The sequence below is a fragment of the Poecilia latipinna genome, unplaced genomic scaffold (assembly GCF_001443285.1).
Source record: "Poecilia latipinna isolate Pla-1442-1.1 unplaced genomic scaffold, P_latipinna-1.0 Scaffold983, whole genome shotgun sequence".
Lineage (NCBI taxonomy): Eukaryota > Metazoa > Chordata > Actinopteri > Cyprinodontiformes > Poeciliidae > Poecilia > Poecilia latipinna.
In genome coordinates this window covers 204,366-212,228 of record NW_015113599.1, presented here as the reverse complement: position 1 = coordinate 212,228, position 7,863 = coordinate 204,366, and positions in this window count along the sequence as shown.

Sequence of the window (7,863 nt, the reverse complement as noted above, 5' to 3'; positions counted from 1 at the left end):
ATTTATTTGTTTATTTAAGGATCCCCATCAGTCTCTACTGTCGTATAGACTGTTCTTCCTGGAGTCCACACAAAGAGTTACAACAAAAATCTTTTACAAACATTACAAAACAGACAATGGTATTCCTTAATGGATTTAAGCATAGTCAGTCTGCTATCACTTTCCTTCAGTCAGTTTAATTTCAGGAGCTGCTCTGTAAACGGTCACAACTTTTTGTTTCGGTCTTTCCTACTATAGCTGTAACTTATAGACGTCTTGTAGTAAAATCTGTGTAGTTGAGGTCATGGAATTAAATTTTCTAATGAAAAACATTGTCAATACATTGGAAATCAGCAACTACTAAACATTTTAAAGGAAACTGTTCTCATTGAAAAGACAAATCAGGGTAGCAAAGCCTAATCATATTTTTTTAAAAAGATACATGTCTCTAGATAGTATGTTCTGATGAATGCCCATCTAAAGTAGCTTGGTCAATTATCAGCTCAAGTTAACAACCCCTTCGGATAAAATCTGTTTTGTGGGAAAACAGTGTGTGTATGTCTGGTTTAAGCTCATACAGACGTGTGTCAAAGGTCCATTACAAATGTACACACAACTTGTTGATATTCCCCTAACATTGGTAAAACAATTTTGCAATCACAGTGTTTCCATTAAATAAGTAATGCAATTAAAATCACAGTTTGTTTGTAATAAGTCATTAAGAAAACATCATCCTCCTACCACTTCCTGTTGTCTTCTTTGTGGTTTTTGCAGTAGTAACATCCAGTTATTGATCATGTGTGTCATGTGATGTGAAAAAAGTGTTTCTATTGCAGTTTTGTGAAATAAGCCAGTTTCGATACAGTCAAAAAAAAACAGAAAAAAAAAAAAAAAAAAAAAACACCTGATCCTAGCGCCAAAACTTTTTATGGAAAATCTGGAGTTTTTTCAAAATTGCAGTGTTTCCATTAAGCAAATTTATTTTTAAAATGTCAAATTGCAAAATGAAATGACCAATAGAAGTGCAGCTTGAGTTTGACATCATCTTAAAAGGGGATCCTGTTGGCTTTTATTTAAGCCAAATTTTTGAGTCTCTGACCAATGCCAATGTTACTAGAGCTCTTTAAGCCAAAAATAATACACATTTTTCAACTATTTAAATATGTTTCTTTTACCCTTGTGGCAGCAGGGACATCAGGGACACACCAGTTTATGGCTCCAATACATTGTACAGTAGAACTTTAACAAGTTCAAAGTTTAATTCGCAAGTTTAAACTGAATCGTTCACCAGGGCTATCAGACGTCTCAAAGTCAAAGAGTAAACTAGTCAGTGCTGCTTGCTTGTCTCTCAGCAGCTGTTTCTGTATATGCAAAACAAAAACTGCTGCACTCTGAATTGAATGTGCAGATCCAGTAAATCCATCTCACTCTCATCATGCCGTAAGCTGACGATTGATCTCTCTCCCCGTCCTGGGTGCGATTCGTCTGCGTGGGAAAAGAACAAAAAGCCAGAAAATAAGTCAGGCTTCTCTGTCTTATTAAACAGATGAAACGGGAATTTCAAAACGCAACTCCTAAGAAAAGACCGCAAATCTAAGTTGGCAGCATTAACAGCTCATTTATTGAGCGTTCACGGCCCGGCCCCGGCTCTCCGCGACTTTGACTGATGGCTGTAGGAATGATGGAGAAAGGAATTATAAAACCCCCAGCTGGCCCCGGCGCTCTTAGCAAGACCAAATAAATCACGCAGTCACTATGAATCACAGAGTCTTGTCATGCTCTTGACTCCAGTTGGAGACTTCTGTCTCCTGTCATGTGCATTTAATCTGATTTTATTTTTATGCTGATCCGCTGCGGCGCTGCGGCGGCGCCACCGAGGGATACAAAGACAATAATGCCTCCCTCTGGCTTTCGCTGTCACAGTATCGCCTCCCTCTGAGCGCCGCCGCTTTCACCCTGCTTAAAATTCAAACAATTCAGTCTTGACATACTGGAAGCTTTTATTGCAGTGTTAATAAAATTGTAATCAATTTTTTGTGCCTGTTAAAGGGCCCTGGTCCAGAATGTCTGTTAGACTCAAAGGGGAAAAAAAACAGAAAAGTATATAGAATTTTTTTTTTTTTTTGGTGATTGTTTATTGACAATCATCTGAGTTTCATAAAGTTTCATATTTGCCTTACAGGGAATCAAACATTCTTGTTTTCTTTTAAGGTGGTATTCATCACCAGTTCCTCAGACTTTCTGAATGTCCTTCGTTATGCTCGACCTGCATTTCATAATTTTTTTCATTAATTCACTGTAAACAAACAGAATATGGTATTTAAAGTTGCAGGATGTAACGCTTACTGAAATGTTGTTTTTTTTTCTGTATTTGTTAAAGCTGTCCCCACGCTGTGGAGAATAATATGAGACAGATAATCTGTGTAAAATTCCATCTCCTCCATGTTCTCCATAAGCTATAATTGCCGTTTGAAGAAATGACCCAGTCAGAAACGAGTCAGAACCAAGAGGAGGGTCTTAGTGCTGTCAGTCAACTCATGTACACGCTGCTAAATGTACTAATGGCAGAGGGTCAATTTACAGGTACAGAAAAACCCTTTCGCCACCAGTGGATGTGCTAACTAGCTCTAGCATTTGTGGCAGGCTGTGATGTGATGGAGCAGCTGTAGCAGGGGGGAGAATGTGAGCAGCGCTTATATGAGTGACTAACAACACTAAGTCCCTCCTCCTGGCTCTGATTGGCTGTTTCTCACCAAGCGGTGTATTTCTGAGTTAGTTCTGGGAGTACTGGGAGAAGGCAGAGGAGGTTGATTTTTTTTTTTCACAGATTGTCATTAATAATGACATTTATTAATGATTATCTGTCATTATCAATGATATAATTACATTTTTAATAAAACTTACATACTTCAACTTCAAGAATAAAATCTTATTCTCACAAAAGTTTCAGTCACACTGTTTTGTATTTTGTATGTTGGATAACTGTGTTTTGTTTGTCTGAATGTGAAGAAACAAATTCTCCGGAGCAATAAGTTCTGTCATGAAGTATATTTGTTGTGTTTTTGATGTCCCCTGTTTCTATCAGTCATATTCAATACATTAGAATATATTTCCTGATGAATCCCATTTGACAGATTAAAAGCCCATTTTGAAAATAACAACCTCCAAGCAGACATTAAGAACATATTAAGCATGTTTTATTTTTTTATTTGTCTGATGTAATTTTCTAATTTTAAATGCCCTGCTTTCAATAGCTGTAAGCGGAGAATTATATTTATTAACAGAAATAAAGGCTTTCAAACATCATTCTGTGTGTAATTAATCTATATCATAGATTCACATAGCCAAAGCTCCGGAAATAAATGAACTCAGATAATATCCTAATTTATTAAATGGGTCTATAACCATTCAATAAAATGATGAAAACTGTAAAACTTGCAGTGCTTCACTGCTTCAGAATGGATTATCATCTTTTTGTTACTTAAATAGTTTTCCAGAATTAAGGATCAAAATTCTAAGTTAACACTAAGCATTTAGCATGCAGATGTGAGTGAATATTCATCAGTCTGACCATTAGATTATGTAACGTCATTAGGAGGCAACATTTAAGTAGAACTTCTAGGGCTGTTTGATGCTTTTAAAAAAGCACATCAGAATATTTTACATATACCAATATCTGCATAGTTTAATAATTCTAATATGTTATATGTTCTACTTTTTGCTCTGGTTAAAAAGATATTTACTGTTGCATATTATTGATACTCAAGAAAAAGCACGGAATATGCATTCAAAATTATATGGTCACAACATTCTAACAATAAGAATCTACAAATTTATCTCAATGTTGTTGTGGAAAGTCATGGCAAAACTAGGAACAAATCCTCAGAGGACAAATGGAGAAAAAGAAGAAAAAAGAAGAAATCAATTTCTAAGAAAATAGTGATTTATGTACTTTTGCTATACCATCTACTCAGTAAAGCAAAATTAAGTCTGTGAAAAACATTTTATCTGGAAAAATAAAAAATAAAGTGACTATGTGAGTTAGAAATTAGGACAAATCCAGCAGTTTTAAAGCTTTAAATCTGGGGCCTTTGAATTACATTTTAAACCAAGGAAAAGTTGTTTCTCAGAATCCCCTAAACATTGCTTGATTTTAATATCATGTTTAGATTATGACTTTAAATTGAACAAATGATATTTGATGAATAACTTGCTTTGTTCAGTAACAACAAGTGTCAGCTAATTAGTGTACAAATGTTTAGTGTACAAAATATAAAATTTATTACTTCAAATTATATTTTCTGTGATTTATTTCACTTATGAACTTCCCATTGCCCCCCCCAAAAAAACAAAGATGATATTCTGGGCATTATGGAAATTCTCAAAGCTTGAAACCACAAACAGAATCAAGGCTGTTTTTGAGGGAGAATAACTGCCAGTGACATAATTACAGTAGTAAGAAAAAAACAGGCGGATAAAAACATATTTATTTACAGAAGTTAATCTGGAGTGCACTGACAATATTAGTGCTGCAGTGTTGTCATGGAAACCATGAGGTCTTCTTATAGTGATGGCCAAGTCAACACGTGCGTGTTTAAGTGGAAAGTCTGTGAACAGGAACACTATAGTTGGTTAGTCAAATTTTGTTTTTATTATTTATTGAAAACCAATAAATGGGACTAGAATACGTTAATCACAGGTCTTACATTTTGTTGTGGCTTCATTATTTTAGCTCATATTCTATGTAGTTTTCTTTTCTCTTTTAGGACTTTACTGCTGTACAAAACTTTGAGTAGAACGCAAATATCTTCATTGTGTTTAGCGACTCAAGGTGGTTGTGGCCATTGCTAACCATCTGCTAATAGCTAGGGGTAAAACTAGGTAGCTTGTTTATGTCCATTATGGATAAGTGCAAATTTATTGCCAGTTGGCTGAACACTGTTGATCTTAGCCTTTGGCTCACTTCTGTTGCCGATCCATACAATTTATTTTTTTTGCAATTTTCTTTTATACATGATGCAGGTCTTAAATTCCTTTCACAATGGTCTTATATGCGGTTCAGTTTCATCATTTACGTTTAAGCAATAAAATATTAAAAGCATGAAAAACATCGGTTTTGGTGCTTCTTGGTCTAAATAACACCGATTGTAGTCGGACTTCAGTGTATTTAGGTGAGTTTTGACGCTTTGTGGTTTGATATTGTTCACAGAAAAAGTTTGCGTGGCTGCCGCACATTTTCACGCCAGCAAAAAAGTGTGCGTATATTTACGCAAACCTTGACGCAAAGTTAATTTTCATATATGCCGATTTTTGCGTAAAATATGGGACCACACTTTTTCTTTGCGCACGCAGGCTTTATGCATGAGGCCCCTGAAGATTTCACTATTCAGCACTTTGTCAGCTCGGTACCATATAAAACATTTCATTTGCAGTTGGTAAACAACAATTGGTGGGCATTAAATTGAACATATTAACTTAAATCAGCCGAACACAAACAAAATCAGCTCTTCAGACGCACAAACATTTCCCCCAAAACACAGCTTACTGCCCTTGTTTGTCCAAAACAGCAGAGTGCTGTTCTAAATGTAGTAGTTTGACATAATTTCAGTGCCATTCTTTGTGAAGCCAGTAGTTTGTATCAGTTTGTCTCTATAGCTGACTGTATCACTCCACCTCTACTCTGCACTGATGGAGGCAAAGAGAAACACGACAGTAAAACAAGGGAATACAAGGCTTCTAATCATCTGTAGGCTAACGATGTTGTTAGAGTTAATGTGATAATTTCCTGAAGGCGGAGCTTCTGAGAGAGCAGGAGTTTCTTAAAGAGACAGGTGTTAAATTACAAAGTATAATTTTTTAAGTCATGTTTGATATCTATATAGCATTATTATAACAACTGAATATAACATAGCTAGTTGATAATGCCATCTTATAGCACAATGTGGCTGGAAAATACAGAATACTGCCCTTTTAACATGTCTTACTGGGCCAGTTTTAGTCTCAGTTTCAGACTAATTTTACTTTTAAATTAAATCAGAAAAAGACTGGCCATGTAAAAATATATTTTTCATGCAAAGAAAGCAGGAAAGAAAGAGCAAAGCTGATGTAAATATGCAGAGACCAGACTACAGGCAAAGCGTGATGATGTACTCTGTTATGCAAATTAACACATCAGAACACATCAACTAACAAAACGACATTTAACCAAATAGAAGTAGGAGTGTGTGCATTCATCTCAGCATGTATTTATAGTTTGATCCTGTGTGGATGAGAGAAAACCTACATTAGATTTTTAAAACTTGTTCCCATTTTATGTTTTTAAAATATACTTGCTCATAGCAACACGAGTTTTATCCGTTAAGTGATATTGAAAACTATGTATTATTTTCCTCCAAATTCACCATTGTGTCCTACTTTCACAAAAAAATCAAAGTAAAACATATGGAAATGTTGTGAAGTTCAATGGTAACAAATGCTTTTATAAAGAGCTCTGGACAGAAAACAGAGGAAACTGTTGAAAGATGGTTTCATGAAAAGACTTGAGTCTTCCCTATGTTTTATTTGCTGGAATAGTTAACAGGCGCTGCTTGATTTAAATGCCATAGGAACATATTTTCCTCTCACAGAGGATCTAATTAAAATCAGAAAGTGGGAAAAGTCCACATTAGAAAAACGTGACACACCTAAAGGTGAGTCTGTTAGAGAAATGATCAAGAGCCACATTCACAAGATGTCAAGTATGAAATGAAACGTCTTGTAATTATTTCTACGGAACAGTTATTGATCTAATGCTGGAACTGCAACTTTTACACATTTATCAGAATGCCATAAATATTTCTGACACAACTCCCAACCCCCATTTTGTTGGGAGTGGAGAAGGTGAATTATACAGAGACAATTTAATATGTAGTGGGGAGGATATTCCCCACTTTACTGATTGTCATCGAAATAAATACAAACGTTTTCGCATTTGTTCAGTGTTTTGGTTATGTTAGTGCATTTTATGTTACCATTATCTTGTAAAGCACCACCATAGGGTGTGTTCTAGACATGGTCTTCTAGGAAAAAAACAACTCATTCAACAGCAGACTGAGTCAGTGTAGCACATCTAATCGTCCTCATCTCCATGACATGGAGGGAGATTTTACCACACCAGGGGTCTCATGCATAAAAGAGTGCATAGTTTTCACACTAAAACTTGGCATATGGAAAAATGTAGAAAAGTGCAGCGCACAAAAAAATTCGGATGCATAAAGCCGTGCGCACGCACGTGGCCGCGCACCTTTCCTTTGTATGTCTCAATTTATGGTAAATTGAGCGCAGCTGCTGATCCGCCTGTCGCCACCCATAAAGACATATGTAAATTAATATAAATACCCGGAAGTCTGCCACCACGTGGACAATAACCATGGCAACGTTCTTGTTATTTCTTTAGCAGTATAAGTATTTATACTAATAATAATTATATATTTTATTTAAAAGGTGCTTTCAGGCAACATAAGGTAACCTCACAAAAATAAAAATAATACATTTTAAAGAAAGAAAAAATTCAAATACTAAAACTAAGAAAATAAAAAGATCGTGCAAATGCCTGTTAGAACAGCAGCGCGTTCAGCCGGGATTTAAAAACAGAGAGTCATTTGAGTGGGGAATGTGGACGTTTATTCTAAATGGTGGAATCATGTGCATGTTGTACATTTACAGAATAGAGATGCTTTATGTCCATAAAGGCACATTCACAAAGCGGGCGGCTCTACTGAAGGATGACTGCCGCTGGACCAGTACCAGCAGTGGCGCAACTGCACATTATTCAGGTGGATGCGAAAACATAAATCAGCCCCCCCCACCCCAGGGAAGGAACTTCTGGGTGAAGGAGAGACGCTC